The sequence below is a fragment of the Canis lupus genome, chromosome 4, assembly GCF_048164855.1.
Source record: "Canis lupus baileyi chromosome 4, mCanLup2.hap1, whole genome shotgun sequence".
NCBI classification, from domain to species: domain Eukaryota; kingdom Metazoa; phylum Chordata; class Mammalia; order Carnivora; family Canidae; genus Canis; species Canis lupus.
In genome coordinates, this window is record NC_132841.1 from 35,227,834 (window position 1) to 35,246,954 (window position 19,121).

The 19,121-nt window shown below is 42.2% G+C and overlaps 1 protein-coding gene across 2 annotated transcripts in view; it reads left to right on the forward strand.

Moving 5' to 3' along the window:
- BMPR1A (bone morphogenetic protein receptor type 1A) overlaps window positions 1-19,121 on the forward strand; it is a 140,647-nt gene that overhangs the window by 75,601 nt on the left and 45,925 nt on the right. For both annotated transcript variants that reach the window (XM_072823863.1, XM_072823865.1), the window contains one exon: window positions 73-187. The gene's annotated coding sequence lies outside the window, so the exon portion shown is untranslated. The remainder of the gene's footprint in view (window positions 1-72; window positions 188-19,121) is intronic.

Below are 19,121 nucleotides of genomic sequence, written 5' to 3' on the forward strand. Positions count from 1 at the left end.
GACGAATTTTTAGTATTGCTTTTGTGTGTTTCTTTTGGTCTAAGTAAGCTCTCTCTCTTTTTTTTTTAACAGATTTATGAAAATATGCATCAGTTTAATACTGTCTTGGAATTCATGAGATGGAAGCATAGGTCAAAGCTGTTTGGAGAAAATTGGAAGTACAGTTTTATCTAGCCACATCTCTGAGGTAAGGAAAAGACTTTTAAGAAAATAATTAGAATAATATGAACATTTTCATATCAACTATTTGAAAATAGTCGTGGAAGGTGGGTGGGGGAATGAGCTAAATTGAATTGGGTGATGGGCATTAAGGAGAGTGCATGTTGGGATGAGCACGCGGTGTTGTGTGTAGTGATGAATCACTAAATTCTCCTGAAACCAATACTATACTATATATTAACTAACTTGGAAGGAAAGAAGGAAGGAATTGAAAATAGTCCATGTGTATGTATTACTGCTGCAACTTTATTTTAGTCTTTTTAGTTTCTTTAAACACCTCTTTATGAGTTCATAAGTAGTTCTAATACATTTTCCCCTTCTTATTCATGTTTAAAGTCTTCAAAAATAAAAGGTACTCATTTATTACTGATATCACTTTCTTCACTCTAATTATAGAAAATAAGCATTAGATGATATATAAGGATGTATTTATCCCCCCTAAAGACAACCAGAGTTCAGAATGGAAGATTATGGATGTTTATATTATTTTGAATCTTTCACACATTATAGAATTCAGAATAAAAATGTTGTCTTAAAATAATAGGTTTTTGGAGATAGAATTTGTTTTAAAAGTAGGAACTGTCGTAACACCAAGGGTAGGAGAAAAGAAGCCGTTCTAAGAAAGGGGATGTCAAGTGCATTAATTTTGATCCATTTACAGACTCAGATTATCAGGTAAAAGGTTTGAATTCTTTAGGATCTATATTTTAGAAAAATAAATAGGACATATACTATGAAGTAGTCTGTACTCTTTCCTCGTAGGGTAGTTGGCTTTGCAGCAGTTGGCTGCTGCTTCTGTAGCGTGCTCATTCTTTTTTCTCACTCTGCCTTTGCTCTTTGTGTCTTTGCTCTTTTGAAAAACACTTACAACTTTTTAATTGCCTTTTATTAGGTTTCATACTCTTTGATCACTGTAGTAGTTGCTATTTTCCCTTTTTTGCAGTTCTCTTGGTTTCTATGACCCTGTGTTCTTCTCCTTCTTTTTTTTTTTTTTTTTTTAAGATTTATTTATTTATTCAGTCAGAGCGAGAGAGAGGCAGAGACACAGGCAGAGGGAGAAGCAGGCTCCATGCAGGAAGCCCGATGTGGGACTCGATCCCGGGTCTCCAGGATCACACCCTGGGCTGCAGGCGGCGCTAAACCGCTGCGCCACCAGGGCTGCCCGGCCCTGTGTTCTTCTAGCTCTACTTCTTTAATCACTCCTTCATAATTTTTCTTCTCCTCCTACTCTTAAGTAATGACCTCCACGAGGTTTTATCTTTGAAATTTTTCTGTTTCTTCTTTATGTTTTTCCTGATCTCATTTCAACAGTTACCTCTATAGTGATCTCTCAACCTTACATTTCACTTGTGTCCCTCTCTCTAAGCTTTCGGCCTGTATGGCCAACCGCTCGCGTCGCACCGGGGTTCCCATGTCTGTTAGCGGACATCTCTGTTACCCACACGCAAAGTCTCGGTGCCGGATGTGGTTCCCCTCACCTTTTCCTTCCCGCTCTAGTCAGAGATGCAGTCCCACCCGGTGGCCTCTGAATGTGCCGTGAATGTTTCCGTCCTTTCTCTTCCAGTCCCCCCATCCCCATCCAATGCTAGGCCCTTCCATTACATTTCACCTGAAATATCGCAGGGCCCTCGCGGTTGGGCGCTTCACTGCTGTGAGAGGAGGGAACAGTCCGGGAGGCTGCACATAGGACATGATAGTTGAGTAGAGTCTCGAAAGATGAGAAAGATTGCCCAGTGGAATTTGGGAGGCGAGAGAATTTCACGCGCAGAGCTCAGCGTAAGCAAGGGAAGCCTGAGGTATATCGATTGTACAACAGACAGAAGAAATCATTTTGTGTGGTTTGAATTCAGGATATGAGAGCGGCTTTGAGGGACAAGGCGAGGAGAGACCTTGATGGTGAAGGACTCAGTGCTGTGGTCGGGAGTTTAGGCTTTATTTTGTGAATAGTTGGCAGCCACCGAAAAATTTTAACAGAGGCATTTTAGAATCATAATTTGTTTTGCTAAAATTAATTCTGCAGGGATATGGATGATAGTTTGGAAGGAGGAGGGGGACACCAAAAGCAGGCGACAATTCGGATGCTCTTAATTGTTAATTGTTTCAAGCAAGAAATGATGAGGCTCTTGATTTAGGTAGGGATCAACTTACCTGAAATTACGAAAACCTGTAAGCATTGGTTGTTAGCAAACATTCAGTTTTCTTCCTCTGTATCCCTCCGTGTATGTGTGGTACTCTTCAGCCAGTGATTTGAAGCTGCCTGTATTTCTTTGCTCTCTGCTCCTATTATTCTTTTCTCCTGACATGCTTTTTCCACTTTTTCTTGTGGTAGCCCTGTCAACTTTTAAAAACTCCTCTCGGGCAGCCTGGGTGGCTCAGCAGTTTAGTGTCTGCCTTCGGCCCAGGGCGTGATCCTGGAGACCCGGGATCGAGTCCCACGTCGGGCTCCCTGCCTGGAGCCTGCTTCTACCTTTGCCTGTGTCTCTGCCTCTCTCTGTGTCTCTCACAAATAAATAAATAAAATCTTAAAAAAAAAATCTCAAGTGCCAATTCACCCCTGAGGTCCTTTGTGATCTATATTTCTTTTTTTGGATGTGTGTGTGCGCGTGCACATGCACAACTGCTGGCAGTGGAGGGAATGTGTAAGGACAGAGAGAGAGGGAGAGAAAATCTCCAGCATGCTCCCTGCCCTGTGCAGAGCCTGATGCAGGGCTTGATATCATGACCCTGACATCATGACCTGAGCTGAAATCAGGAGTCAGGTGCTTAACTGGCTGAGCCACCCAGGCGCCCTTGATTTCTTTGACTCTAAGGATATATTCCTTCCTAATTTAAGACTCGAGAGCGCTTATTTTTGTTCTGTAGGATATTATTTATTTTGGTCTCTGTTAAACTGTGTAGCAGCAAGTCACAATGGAAGTATCAGAAAATAAAGAACATGGTCCCCATCTTCTATTTACAGTCATACCAGTAAGGTCTGTATATAAGTAATATGAGTAATGATCACTAACACTGCCAGGTAAAAATAATAAATGCCAGAAGAGTAATTCATTTCTTCCTAATCAGAGTTCTGTAGAACTGCTAAGTACAGACAGAGCATGGGAGGGATTGTTTGACTTGGGATTTGAAAGATGAGTTAGGATTTGAATAGGTAAAGAATTAAAAGGTATTTCTAGAAAAGCTGGCTGATGGAAAACGAGTATTTCTCTATAAATATGGTAGAGGTCTTAGGCTAGGAAGTGTAACATCAAGAAAATCTTCCTTTAGGAAAATCACTCTAGCAGTGATGTGTGAATATATGTCATTAGAGAAATGGAGTGAGGGCTCAGGAGGCTCAGAAGGTTTTAGGAGGTGTGAGGTATGAGGTAATCAGAATTTAATCCAGGTAGTAGGGGTGGAAATGGAAAAGGAAGACCATGTGGAATAGATGTCAGGGGAGAAGAAGCAGTGATTTCTGATTTCTGACTGGTTGTTGGAAAGAGGTGCTGATGCCCACGCCTTCTATCTGGATAAAACAGATCATGTTGGGCAGTGCTGAGAGTAAACATAGGTAATTTTTCAAATCTGGTTGGACCTAAGTTTTCCTTTTAAAAAAAATATTTATTGACTTGAGAGGGAGAGAGCACAGAGGGAGAGGGAGAAGCAGACTCCTGCTGAGCAGGGAGCCTGATGTGGGGCTTGATCCCGGGGCCCTGGGACTATGACTTGAGCCAAAGGCAGACACCCAACCGACTGAACCCACCCAGGCTCCCCAGACCGAAGTTTTTTAAGTTTAAAGAAACATTAAAATTACTATTCTACTGTGTTATTGGTTTCTTCATTTATTTACATACAACAAATATTTTTGTACATTATATTTCGAGCCTTAGCATATTGTAAGGGAGATATATTGAAAAAAGTAAAGTACTGCCTTTTTGTTCTTATTTAATTAATTTTTTTTTAAAGTATTGCCTTTGGGGCATGTGGGTGGCTCAGTCGATTAAGCATCTACCTTCGGCTCAGGTCGTGGTCCCAGTGTCCTGAGATTGAGCCCTGCATTGGGCTCCTTGCTCGGAAGGGAGTCTGCTTGCCTCTCCCTCTACCCCTCACTTGACTTGTTCTCTCTCTTTCTCTCTCACTCTCTCTCAAATAAATAAAATCTTTAAAAAAAAAAATGTATCGCCTTTTTTAAAAGAACAATTTTTAAAGAAAGAAGTACGGTCTATTATTTTTCTCTTTTGCTGTAGTTTTAAATGCTATGTACTATTTGGTAAAAAAAAAATGTTTAAAATATTTATTTAGGTGTAATCCTGACACTTTTACTGAAGGGTGGTATCTTGTTTTAATGGAATTACTGCTCAGTGAATTGGGATCTATGAAGAAACTCATAAAAAAAAAAAAGAAAAAAAAAAGAAACTCATGAAGCAGAATTCAGTGGTTTCCCACGAACAGACCAGCATTAGTGTGGCAACGTCCTTAGAGAAATACGTGATAGTGAGGTACTATGTTACCTTACAATGTGAAACTAGCTAGTCTTGATGCTTTTATTAAAGTTCTTTTCAGCTCTTAATTGATGACTGATTTAGGACTTTGCAATATCTAGAAATATTCCATCTGGGCAGCTCCAGGTGGCCCAACAGTTTAGCGCCGCCTTCAGCCCAGGGCCTGATCCTGGAGACCCGGGATCGAGTCCCATGTCAGGCTCCCTGCATGGAGCCTGCTTCTCCCTCTGCCTGGGTCTCTGCCTAACCGCCCCCCCCCCCATGAATAAATAAATAAATAATCTTTAAAAAATATTCCATCATTTTATATTGAAAATTAAGTAGTCACTCTTGTAATTACACATTGTGGAACTGGAAGATGTTACGTTATTGAGGAAAGCTTTGTGAGTGAATTGCTATCAAGTTTTCTCTTTAAAGTAAATCTAGTTAAGCTCTCAAAGTAGTTAATACTTGTACCGTATTACATTTATATGTATATATTTAAAGGAGCCCCTCTATCATTCTTATCCCAGAATAGTGACAACAGTGTTTGCCGAAGTGTGGAATGTTCACTACTGTTACACATTCGCCTGTCTGGTTGTGAACAGGCGAATTTAAAAAATATTTTCATAGTTGTATATTTATTTTGATAACCTCTGATTCATAAGAAGTAATATCAACTTTCCATTTAATGTTGTGACAATAAGTTCAGACTATGTTTCAGAAACCTGAGTTAATCATGTCTTCTGTTTATGGCAGTAAAACTATTTTATTCTTTATAAAGTCCCTCAATTGATTTATTTAATCTCCTTTCTTCTTGATCTCCACTTTCCTTTTCATCTTCTCCTGTGGTAGGAAACCACTCTGATTTGTTTGCTTTATATCCTTGAATGACTGTATCCTTATAAAACTTGTAGTGTTACTGGTATGTGTGTATTTGATTGACTTAGGTTTTGCTATGTATTGGTGGCCCCTTTTCCCCAGTGTTTTGTTCAACACTAGAAAGCCCCACTACCGTACCTGGTCCTGAGGCCATAATTGATGCTCCCCACGAGCTAATCTGTAAACCCTGGGATAGTAGTGCCACAATAGGGTATACTGTGGGCAAGGCAGACAGACCCGCTTCTGGAGTGTCAGTGCTACGCCAACATGTGTCAGTGGCAGTAATTAGGTCACCTTCATAAGGAGGAGCCCAGGCTGTTGGGCCTATGTAAAGCCTTCCTCTCTGTCACTATGGCTCTTCCATTCGTGGCCCTCGTGGTCAAGCATTGAGGTGGCTGAGAGCAAAAGCTGGCTGTAGTCAACTGACAAGGCATTTCCTCTGTAGTCGGGAATGTAGTTAAACGCACCTTCTCTGTTAGTGCTCTGTGGTGGGCGTCACCATAAGACATAAAGATTGGCACTTTGGGTTGACTCTTGTAGAACCATCAACATCCCTCTTCTCCAGATGCCTTCTCTCCTATTTCCCAGTTTTGCTCCTTCCATCCCATCATTTAGTAACTTGCTGCTGCACCTGACCTTGTGACTTGGTGGATCATGATGGGTAGCTCTGGTCACTAAATCCTTGATGTTCCATGGTTGGGTTCTCTCTCTATAGGGGCCCAATATCATGCCAGGAGCTACACTTTTTATACAGCATTATAGAGGTCATATCCCTGCCTCAGAAAATCTAGAAGTCTACGTGCCAACTCTACTATTTGAACTTGGCAGAGAATCTACATAACCTCTCTGTCTACCACAGATTATCTCTATTACCATTGAGTTGATTGAGCATCAGGGCTGCTTGCACTGGAACTTAATCTGCTGAGAGTCTCCACTTCTGTAGGTCCTAATCAATCTTCTGAGTCACCCTCAAAATTAAAAAAAAAAATTTAAATGTATAATCGTCTTTCATTGAGCATTAAATCTCAATTAGGATATAAAAAGGTTCAGCAAAAATTGAGTTCATCAAGGGGAGGTACAGGGCAAAGGTCATGGTAAGGAATGCAGAATGTACCCTTCTCTCTGAGCCTTCTTCAGTGGCTCTTCGGTGGTTGTGTAACGATCCATGTTTAAGTTCCTTAGGAGAAAAGCAGTCCCTGAAAAGCACATCATCTGCCAGCGTCATGGAAACCCAGAGATACTCCCTTTCTTCACATTGACACGCTGATGCTCTGACGGTGTCTTTGGGGGTGAAATCTTGCATAGATGTCCTGTTTAGCAGCTCTTGTCCTTCGACATCCACGAGTTGTTTCCTTTACTAAGACTGTCACCTCCGAGTGTCCTATGTGTGCACTGTTGACCCTTCTCTTGTGCCCAAGTAGAAGCCACCTGTTCTTTTTTTTTTTTTTTTTTTTGCCACCTGTTCTTATGAGCTTAGCTTTTCCCCTGCTTGCTGAGTTCCCTTGAAGCGAATTGCATTTTGTTTGCACCCACTTCTGGGGGTCTTGGGTTCCCTGAACCCTCCTTGAGTTCTGGCTGTAGGCATCTCTTGTTCAGTGGCAAACCAATCAGCATGGAAGTCAGAGTTGTTTCTGTCCCTTGGACTGATAAGTTGGAGCCAACAAATTGTTACTGATTTCTCGGAGCTCAGAGAGGAGTCTCCGCAGGGCCTCGGGCACTGGCAGCTGCAAGATTATTGAGCAGAGTAGCAGATCTGTTAGATCTAGCAACCTTTTAAAACCCTGCATTGTAGAAAAGCAGTTATAGCTCCAGGCTCGAAAAAAAGATGAGTTCTGCCCTCTCTATTGGTATATCCAGGACACCATTGAAAACTTAGTCTTATACCTACTCTCCTCCATTTTTTAAAAAGATTTATTTTAGAGAGAGAGCATGCAGTGAGAGAGAGCTTGGAGTGGGGGGAGGCAGAGGGAGAGAGAGACTCTCCAGCAGACTCCTCTCTGAGCGGGGACCTGATTACAGGGCTCGATCTCACTATCCTGAGATCATGACCTGAGCCAGAACCAAGAGTCAGACGCTTAACCAACTGAGCCACCCAGGCGCCCCACACCTACTCCTTCTGTAGAGAAATCTAGAACTTCTCCGTTAGGCATCCTGTGGCCCTTGCCTCCAGCCTCTTGGGTTATTATGCTACCCACTCCCCCCCAAGAGAGACAGAAAGTTTTATTCACATTGTCTTCAATGAAGAGGACTGCCTCCTCATAACAAAGATGCCATTATTCTTATTTATTTTCTTAAGTAGGCTCTATGCCCAGTGCAGAGCTCAGTGCAGGGCTTGAACTCATGACCCTGAGACCAAGACCTGATCTGAGATTAGGAGTCGGATACTTAACTGCCTGAGCCACCCAAGCACCCCTAAGATACCATTATTCTTAATTCAAGTTGGTAGAAACACTCCTGGCTTACTTATTTGATCATTCTCCATGCTGGATACTTTCAGGTTCAGGTAGCCGTTTGTGTTACTGCAGCTATTGGATGCTGTGGGGAGACGATGCCACAGGGTGTCCAGAGCATCTTTTCATATTCTGTAGTGACTTTTCAATTTCTGTCCTTATCCTACATCTGAAGTGCTTCCTTCCTGTTCTAGTGTCTTATAAACAAAACATTTGCCTATTTGTAAGGTGGTTTCCAATCCAGGTATCTCAGAAATTCTAGTTTAACTGTTGAGCTCATCTGTTTCCTCCCTTTTCTTCCTTTCTTCCGTTCTCTTGCTCCCTCCCATCTGCTCTTTGTTTGTAAGGGCCAATCAGGAGGTCTGATGAACTCTTTTTTTTTTTTTTAATTTATTTATTCATGAGAGAGAGAGAGAGAGAGAGAGAGGCAGAGACCTAGGCAGAGGGAGAAGCAGGCTCCATGCAGGGAGCCTGACCTGGGACTCGATCCTGGGGCCCCAGGATCACACTCTGGGCCGAAGGTGGCACTGAACCGCTGAGCCACCAGGGCTGCCCTGATGAGCTCTTCTTATATAAACTCTTAAACAGTTTACACCAAAGCCTGTGCTCCTCTTCAGTGCCCCCTGTCTGCTGCCCTCTACAGCCCTCTCCTCTATCCCATGTCCAGTTCACGGACCTCCATGTACAGTCACTTTCTTGGTGTATATAGGTATTCTGCTTCCTCTTGAGTTAATGTTGGTAGTTAATATCTTTCTAAAAATAAAAATCATACAGTGCTTTATTTTCAGATTTATTTTTATAAAATTATTCATGATGAGAATACTTGCCTCATAAAGTTGGTAAAAGGATTAAATGAGTTAATATATTTGTAAAGTATGTAGAATATATTAAATTTCTTATGTCATACTATTTAAAAAGTACAGTAAGAAAAAGCTTGTTTTTAGTTAGTTAAGCATCTGCCTTTGGCTCAGATCATGGTCCCAGGGTCCTGGGATCTAGCCCCGTGTCAGGCTTCCTGCTCAGTGTGGAGTCTGTTTCTCCTTCTCCCCTGCTTCTTGTGCATGTGTTCTCTCTGTCAAATAAATAAATAGTATTTTAAAAATAAAGATTTTTTTAAAAGCTATTAAACTTAGAACTAAGGTAATTCAAAATATGAAATAAGCCAGAAATATTTTAGGAAGAGGGCTTTTGAGTGTATTAAGATTCTTGTTTCATGACTTGGATCTAAATTTATTTTCTTTGATACCTAGAAGTCATCAGAGGTGATTATAGGAGTTAAGTTCATGAGCTAGTACTTACATACAGATTGTTGGATTGTTAGTTACTAGCTTGAACTGTAAGGTTTGGAGATGCATTTTCAGATGCTGGCATACTTATAAAGAATATTGGAATGTATTATGTGGTTTCTATATGTATATGTGGTTTAACTCCTCAGTTATGTTTCCCTTAAGATATTAATACATCTTTTTTTCTTTTATTCATTTATTGAACATTTATTTGCTTAGTGATGTGCCAGGAAATGGAGATTACCAATGCAGCAAGATAAATCCAAACATCAACTATGTACGTCTTTCCATGGGAGCAGTCATGTCGGCTTCATTTACCATTGTGTAATCAGTGTAGAGCACATACTAAGGTTTAATAAATAGTTTTTAAATTAATGTTAGCCAAGAGCTGTGGAGCAGCTATGGTACATGTTCCAGGTGTACCAGAAGTACAGAGATGGGACACCTCAGCCTGATGAGTAGGGATCAGGGATTGCCTGCCAACATTACTCATAGATCACGTCTTGAAGAATAAAATAGAGTTAACCTGGTAAAGCCCCGAGGCTGCGCAAAGAAATGAAAGTCTGAAGGGAATGCCTGTGAGCTACTGAGAGCTACAGTGATTTCAGTATAGTTGGAGCATTGTAAGGGAATGGAGGAGTGGGAGGATGGTGTTAGAAAACCTGACGGAGGCCAGATTCTAACAATTCTCCTTATGTCTTGCTAATTGCACCTTATTAAAATGAGAATATTCATAGATTTTTTTATTCTTTTTTTATTCATAGATTTTTAAGCAGAGAGCATGACAAGCTCATTTGTTCTAGACATTTGCATTTTATTAAACGTGGCCATTTACTAGACCATTTACAGCAAATTCTAATACATATAAAAATATAAATAAATCTTTTACATTTCAAATAATGATATCAACCAAGTTTTCTGCCAACAAATGCACTGAAGTTAAAAATGAATAACAAAGTATATACAAACCCATGGTTAGAAATTTAAAAACATACTTCTATAAATCCCACAGGTCAAAAATAAAATGACAGTATAATCAGAAAACACCTAGAACTAAACAATAAAGAAAATTTGGGTATTAATATTTGTCTGACACATTGAAGCCTTAAATGCTCATTAAAAATTAAAAATATTAATAAGCTAAGCATCTAACAAATTAGGAAAAGAACAATAAGTTCAAGACAAATAAGTAGATGATGAGGTAAAAGCCAGCACTTGTGGGGCACCTGGGTGGTACAATTCATTGAGTGTCCACCTCTTGGTTTCTGCTCAGCTCAGGTCGTGATCTCAGGGTCATGGGATCGAGCCCCGTGTTGGGCTCTGTGCCCAGTGGGGAATCTGCTTGGAGTTTCTCCCTCTCCCACTGCCCTTCTCCCTTGTGCATGCACTCTCTCTCAAATGAATAAATCTTTAAAAAAGCCAACACTTGCCGTCTAGCTCTTGCATTGATCCATACGCTTTACAGGGATTATTTTATTTAATCTTTACAACCTTGTGTGGTGAGTACTGTTATTATTCCTATATTATAGATGAGAGGACTGATGCATAGAGAAACTTACAAAAGCTTCTAGCTAATACATGATAGAACTGGGGTTGGAAATTAATGGAAAAAATATTTTTATAAGATACATAGGAGAGGATTACAAAAACCAAAAGCTACTTCTTGAAAAAGCTGATAAAACATTTGAACAATCAAGAAAAACCCAGAAAACACAAATAGTATTGGGGATGTAAAGGGAGGAGTGTGACTTCAAATGTAGGAGAGATTTTTTTTTCTGAAAAATAAGAGAATACCTTGAGTAACTCTATGTCAATAAATTTTACAATTTAAATAAAATGACAGCTTTTTTTTTTGACAGTTTTCTTTTTTAAAAAGTAACTTAATAAATGGACTCTGACAAAATAAAAAACCTGGATTTTTTTAAGCTTTTATTTATTTATTAAAGAGTAAGAGAGAGAGCACAAACTGGGGGAGAGGCAGAGGCAGAGAGAGAAGCAGACTCCACTGAGCAGGGAGCCCAACTTGGGGCTCAATCCCAGGACTCTGAGATCATGACCTGAGCTGAAGGCAAACAATTAACTGACAGAGCCACTCAGGCACCCTGAAAACCTGGATATTTTTATAATTATTAAAGAAATTTAATTTATGCTGAAAGATCAGCTCCCTCCCATGTACTCACAGATAAGCCTTTAGCCCAGATGATTTTATTATTTTTTTTAGAAGATTTTATTTTGGGATGCCTGGGTGGCTCAGTGGTTGAGGGTCTGTCTCTGGCTCAGGGCGTGATCCCGGAGTTCAGGATTGAGTCCTGTGTTGGGCTCCCTGTGCGGAAACTGCTTCTCTCTCTGCCTGTGTCTCTGCCTGTCTGTGTCTCTCATTAATAGATAAATTAAATCTTTTAAAAAAAAAGATTTTATTTTATTTATCTATTTAAGTTTTTATTTGAGAGGGGAAGACAGAGTGAGTGAAAGCAAGCACAAGTAGGAGGAGGGGGAGGGGGAAAAGAAGGCTCACTCCTGAGCAGGGAGCTGGAAGCAGGGCTCCATCCCAGGATTCTGGGATCACGACCTGAGCCAAAGCAGATGCCTAATTGACTGAGCCACCCTGGCACCCCAAAAGACTTTATTTTTAAGTAATCTCTGCACTCAACATGGGGATCAGACTCACAACCTCAAGATCAAGACTCGCATGTTTCACTGTCTAAGCCAGCCATGTACCCTGTAGCCCAGATGATTTTAAAACTGAGTCCTGTCAAACTGTTCTAGTGGTATACATATTGTACCAGAGAACACAAAATAGGAAAGTTCATCAGCTTATTCTATGTGGCTAGTAAAACTTTGATACCAAAACCAGACATGGATAAAATGATAATAAGTCAGTCTTAACTTAGGAACATAGATGTAAAACTTAACAAGGCATTAGCAAAGCAAATCCAGGAGTGTATTTAAGCATAACTGTATCTACAGTACTGCAGTACAATTCTGATGATACCAACTCAAAGTTAGTGTTAGACTCCACGGGTATAAGGGCATAGTTCCCAAGACTAACTTTGCTTGAAATGCCAGTAACAAGTTTGGGGGTCTCCAGGCTGTTTGGACTTCTCACTAACCGGCTGCAAATCCAGGAGGATTCCATGATCCCCTCAGATTTTGACAATTTACTAAAGTGACTCACAGGATTCAAGAAAGTGGTATACGTACAATGATCATTTTATTTTAAGGGATACAGATTGGGACCAGCCAGATGAAGAGACATAGAATGCGGTCTAGGAGGGTTCCAGGTGCAGAGCCTCCTCTCCCCCAGGGATCAGGATCTGTTGTCTTTCTGGCACATTTATATATTTACCAACCAGGAAACTTAGCTATGGTGTATAATGTTTTTATTGGTGTTTGATTGTGTAGGCATAGTTGAATAATTGTCCACATGATTGAACTCATTCTTCAGCCCTGAAGAATGAGTTCGGTTCCCTCCCCAACCCTCTGATCACATGGTTGGCCTTTTTGGTGACCAGCCTCCACCTGAGTCATACATTCAACTATGATCTATGAGGCTCATGCATAACAAAGACACTCCTATTATCCAGGAAATTCCAAGGATTTACCTTAAGGGTTCCCTTCTAGGAACCAAGGACAAAGCCCAGACAATTTATTATTCAATAATGACAAAATTGAATGTATCCCAGGAATTCAAGGATAGTATGTTAATTATTGCTGCATAATAATTTATCCCAAAGTTTAGGGACTTGAAACAACAAAAATTTAAGTTAACACAGGAATTGAAGAACAGTTTCCTAGGTGATTTAGGCCCAGGGTACCTCATGGGGTTGTAGTTAGGATGTCAGCAGGGGCTACATTCATCTGAAAGCTTGACTGGGGTGAGTGCAGTCTCATGGCTATTGGCAGGAGGCCTGAGTTCCTCAGCCCAGAGCGAATGACTGAAGAAAGAGCAAAGAGAAAGTTGCATTGTTCTGGGAGGCCTACTCTCAGAACACTTTGTCACTTTCACTTTCTACTGTTTGTTAAAGTGGAGTTACTCACTCTAGCGCACAAAGTAATTAGCTTCCACCTCTTGAAAAAAGGAATACGAAAGAATTTGTGGACATCTTTAAAAACTACCACAGATGGTTTACTCTTTAAGAAAGCTCTTAATATGGATTATTACTAATTAGCTTATCCATTAACACATGGAAGGAGGAAAACACTATGCTCATATCAATAGATGGGGAAATAAAACAATAAAATCAATCCCATTTATGATGAAAATTCTTACCAAACTTAGAAGAGAACTTGAATGTGATAAAAAAAATATCAGTAAATTTATAATGAACATAGGAAGAAAACAAGGTATTGAGCCCTTCTATACATAATGCAGTATGTCTTTTTTTTTTTTAAGATTTTATTCATTTATTCATGAGAGACACAGAATGAGAAAGAGAGAGGCAGAGACACAAGCAGAAGGAGAAGCAGGCTCCATGCAGGGAGCCCGATGTGGGACTCGATCCCAGATCTTCAGGATCAGGCTCTGGGCTGAAGCCAGGCACCAAACCACAGAGCCATGCAGGGATCCCCTGCAGTATGTCTTTACATGTGTTAAAGTGTATTCTGTGTCCTTCAGGGATATTTAAAAATTGTCCTAATATCAGTGTTGTGTATTTGGAAGTGCAAAATGGTACAGTGCTAGTCAAATTACCAAGATATCTACCAAAACTACCATTAGACCCAGAATCCTACTTCTGATATATGCCTTGCAGATTGATTTACTCAGGCAACAACAGCAACAGAAGCAACTCTTCAGGTTTGTGTATTGCTTTGCTTATTGTGCCTATGCTTATTGTAAGCATTGCTTATACCAAAATATGGGGCAATGTACAGCAGGAGAAGGGATAAATCTAGCTATAAGATACTTATGGGAGGGGATGCTCTATAAAACAATGAAAATTAATGAAAAAGAACTACATATATCTTTCATGGAAATCATTCACAATGTTGAGTGAAGAATAAGCAAATATAAAAATATGCATCTAGAACAATACAGTTTTCATACAGCTCGAAAAAATTCAAAAACAGGCAAAGCCATGCTGTATATTGTTTGGGATAAGACATGAATGTTAAATACCACATCCAGAATAGTGGTTACTTCAGAGAAAGAAAGTGGGAATTTACGGTGTTTGCCCTGCTTTACCCAGCACCTAAGTAATTCTTTTTTTTTTTTTTAAGCAGTGGTAGTAAACCCACTTTATTTTATTTTAATTCCAGAATAGCTAACATGTAGTGTTACATTACTTTCGGGTGTACAGTAACACCTAAGTGATCCTTAGGTGAAATCTTTGAAGCACTGCGTTCAATGAGCAGAGTTCACAGACTCACAGGACTGAGAGGTGGAAGGTTTATTTTACAGATGAAGAAACTGAGGCCCGGAGAGGGAAGTGAACTGGCCAGGATCAGCTAGTCAGTTAAGGCAGAATTTGAACTAACTCTTAGAATTTGAACTAACTCTGAAGACTCTGCTATGCACAGTCCTTTCCTTATTTAAAAAGGGCTTGAGGGCAGCCCGGGTGGCTCAGCGGTTTGGCGCCACCTTCAGCCCAGGGCCTGATCCTGGAGACCCAGGATCAAGGTCCCACATCGGGCTCCCTGCAGGGAGCCTGCTTCTCCCTCTCCTGTGTCTCTGCCTCTCTCTCTCTCTCTCTCTCTCTCTCTCTCTGTGTGTGTGTGTGTGTGTGTCTCATGCATAAATAAATAAAATCTTTTAAAAAAATAAATAAATAAAAAATAAAAAAAATTAAAAGGGCTTGAACTTACAACCCTGAGATCAAGACCGGAGCTGAAATCGGTCACCTAACCGACTGAGCCACCCAGGGTTCCCTTTTATTTTTGTTTTTAAATTTAATTTAATTTTTTGGCCTTTCTTTAAAGTAAAATTAGAAGTTGATAAGTATTCAAACTAGGTATCGCAGCTGAAAGATATTAAAAGCAACAGAAAGTCCATCCCATGCCACTGGCCTTGTTCAGCAAAGTGCTCTAGACCAGCGCTCTGATGGAGTAACACCATAAAAAGTAGATGTTTCCTCCCCCGGCTGAAGCGCTTCCCGGGTTTCCAGGTGCTTCCCATTTAATCAGCCGGAACTGGTAATGTCCAGGGTGCTCTCTCATGGGCCTACGGGTTTGCGAAGTTTAGTTTCCTATAGTCCGTGGTTAAATCCGGGGAAGAATTACTGATGATCAGATTATTACACTCCCCCCCCCATCCTATGCAGAGCTGTTGGTGACCTACAATTTACATATAAATATTACCTCTGAGCCTTTCCTTGCGTCTACTCACTGAAACATAGTGCAGTTGACTTTAGATGGTCCTTTGAAGTCCCCTTTGTTAGACCACATGGTTTGTACCAAAGAAAGGGCTGTATTTTCTTTTTTTGTCTGTGATTATTTCCACAGTTCTTTAACTTGCTCTAACTATGTGGTACCGTCAGAGTATAACCCGAGCCATTGTTTGCCTTCAGCAATATTTCAGATCTTGCGAAGTTATGTTTACTTAAACAAGATTTTCTTAAGACCTTTTAATTTATACCTCAGACTCGAGTATATGCAGTGAAAACAGTGGAAAATTTTCCTCTCAGAATCTTGACACAAGTCAGGGCTCGAAGTGAGCGGAGGAAGTGGTGTGGTTTCTGTATCTTTTCAGTTGTGTTGAGATAAGGAAATGGAATAGTCTGTCCCCAGTACAGCCTGCCTGGGAAGGTCTCCTTTGTATATAGAAGTGAAAGAAATTGGCATGATGTTTTAATTCCTTCTGCTATATTCGAGTCCTTCCCTCAGCAAATATTTATTTAGTACCAACTGTGTGCCAGACTGTCTTCTTGGGGCTAGAAATACAGAGTGAGAACATAGGGCGACGCCCCTGCCCTTACGGAGCATACATTCTGCAGCAGGTCGCAAGCAGTAAACAAAATAAATAGTAAATCATCTATGAAATTATGGGATGACAAGTGCTAAAGAGAAAAAATAGATGTGTATCAGGGAAGGAGGCTCGGGGTGCCGGGGGGAAGATGGGATTGCAGTTTTAAATAGAATGAGCAAGAACACTAAATAAAAGAGGGATGTTTGGGTAGGCCCCTGGAAGAGGTAAGGTAGCAAGCTGTCTGGAGGAGGAATGTTCTAGGCAGAGGTCCTGCAGCAGGGCCAGGCCTGGCACGCGTCAGGCACGCGGAGGCCAGGGCAGCTGCCGTGGGAGAGCTGGAGTCCCGAGGGCAGACGGTGAGCGAGCGGGGCGCTGTGACCTGATGTGCCCCCAGTTACTCCCGGGCTGCTGTGTGGAGGCGGACGGGGGGCAGTGGGGGGACCGCTCCGGAGGCTGCTCGGGGCCCAGGCAGAACAAGCGGCGAAGGGTCAGGAGCGGTGGGCCCCGGCATCCCGCAGCTGGAACCCGCGGACTGGCTGAGGCCAGGTGAGGGTGAGGGAAGGAGGGAGCGTCAGGAACGGCCGCCAAGACCTGGAGAGTGACGGTCCTTAGCTGAGCTGGAGGGACCTGGGCCAGCCGGCCTGGGTGGGAGCTGCGGGGCACAGCGTTAAGGAAATTTGTACCTACTTGAGCTATCTTTAAAGTGACCCCTCCTACCCCGTCTGTGTTTCCATGTTGTTGTTGTTTAGTTTATTCAGAATTACTAATTTTACGCTAATCTCGCCCAGAATACTCAAGTGGGCCTTTCCCTTAAGCCTTCCTATCAACTAGAATGTTTTTGGTTGTAACGGAAAAACGGACTCCCTCTGACCTAAAATAAACCTAAAAAATATAGGGAATTTATTGATTGTAAACTGAAAAATGCCTCCATTCTTCAGGCTTCAGGCAAGGTTGCTGCTCCCAGGTGGCTCTAGGACCTGGCTTCTTCGAGTCTTTTACTCTCCTAGCTCTGGTTCCCCTTCAGGTGCCCAGGCAACTGCCAGAAGCCTCTGGGGCTGCTGTTTACACGTATTCAGTCCGAAAGAGGGGCCGCGGCTCTGCAGGCCCAGCCACAGTCCTGAGAGGGTAGTCGCCTGGCCTTCCCCGAGCTCCTCACTGTGGCGGAGCATGGAGCACGTGCACTGGCTCCATCGGGGACAGAGCCTCTACTCCCACAGCTTCCGGGAAACCTGGTGTGTGCTCTGAATTTTTAAAAAAAAAATTTTTTTTTGTAAAGAAAGAAAAAGTGAAGAGAAATGGTTGACTTTTTTCCAATGTTTTTGCCTTGTGCAAGCACTGTGGCTAATACAGCAAAAATAGGATTCTTTTTTAAAGTGGTCAGGTGAGAAGAAAAAAAAGTAAAATAAGACATTAGTTTGATCAAGATAATATTTCTTCCTAGAGGCCTAATGCTATTGCTTTCTGAACATCTAGAACCCGAAAAACGACAGGTCATTTAGCCAAGAATCAATCAGTATTTCTCAACAAGGAGAGAGCACTGTTGACATTTGGTTGAGACAGTTCTTTGTGTTGAGGGATCGTCCCTGCACGCTGCATTGCATTTTCCATTTTGGTCCTTTGTCACCAACCAAAAAGTCACCTGCATATTTCCAGATCTTCTTAGGAGGGACACACAAAAGCTCATGACTGTTTTTGAAAGGCTGTTCTTTCATACCGGGGGCATAGATACAGATATATTTTGATTTGGTTTCCTGGGTGAAATATGGGTGGGTTTTTTTGTTTGTTATTTTCAAAGTTCTGCTTTGATTTTTTTTTTTTAACTTAGTGCCAGAAGTTGGACATATTCCACTAAAGATTGATTTAGCATTTGAATTAGCTTTTTGGTCACAGGAATTTATTGAGTTAACCCAGAAAGTCTTTGATTACGTGTAGTGCTGTTTAAGGCAATGAGAAATCTGTTCTGATGACCAAATTTTGGTGTTCTTTCAAGCATTTTGACTTTGGGTCTCATAGGTTAGAATGGGAAGCCCGGCCAGTTACTTGGATGGGTTGTGGCTACTTGTGGTAGAAGTAGTGAAATACGTGGAGTCTAGAAGAATTCGTTCCTCAGAATATCTTAGAACGCTTTGAAGCTACATTAAATCTATATTAGAGTGCAGTTGATAAGCACTTCGGAAATGTTAGCTGTGTTGTGGGCTCCTCTTTGGTGCAGTGAATGTACATAAAAATCTGTGTGTGGCATGTCCGGGGGCTTCCCCTGAGGCCTGTTCCTGACTGTACTGGGACCCACCAGGGCCCGGGCAGGAGCCCTGGGGGCTGCTCCGGTGGGAAGAACCAGGAGAGCGCAGTGACTGACTTCACAGGTGTGGAGGATTGGGGAGCCAAGGGGCCCTGGGGTTGGGCCGAAATGGTCGGAGCAGAGGCAGCTACCAGGCCTCAGAGACGGGGTTAGGGTCTGGTGCTGCGACAACGCGTGGCCCTCTGTGGGGGCAGCTGCCGCCTGGAGCCTGGAAGCTGGACCCTCTAGAACCTGCCGGGCCTGAGGCCTGCGGGGCTCCCGTCGCTGAGGGCAGCTCCCCTCCCCTCCCCCGCCTCCTCTCTGCCCCTGGGCAGAGCCTGTGACAGGTTGGGGGGGCAGCTCTGAGGTAGAGCATGGAGAGGGCTCCCCTACAGAGGGGCTACCTGCGGAGAGGTCAACCCCTGCAGAAAGGTCACCCCTGCGGAGATGTCACCACTGCGGAGAGGGCTCCCCTGTGGAGAGGTCGCCCCTGTGGAGAGGTCACCCTGTGGAGAGGTCATCCCTGTGGAGAGGTCATCCCTGTGGAGATGTCACCCTGTGGAGAGGTCATCCCTGTGGAGATGTCACCCCTGCGGAGAGGTCACCCTGTGGAGACGTCACCCCTGTGGAGAGGTCACCCCTGTGGAG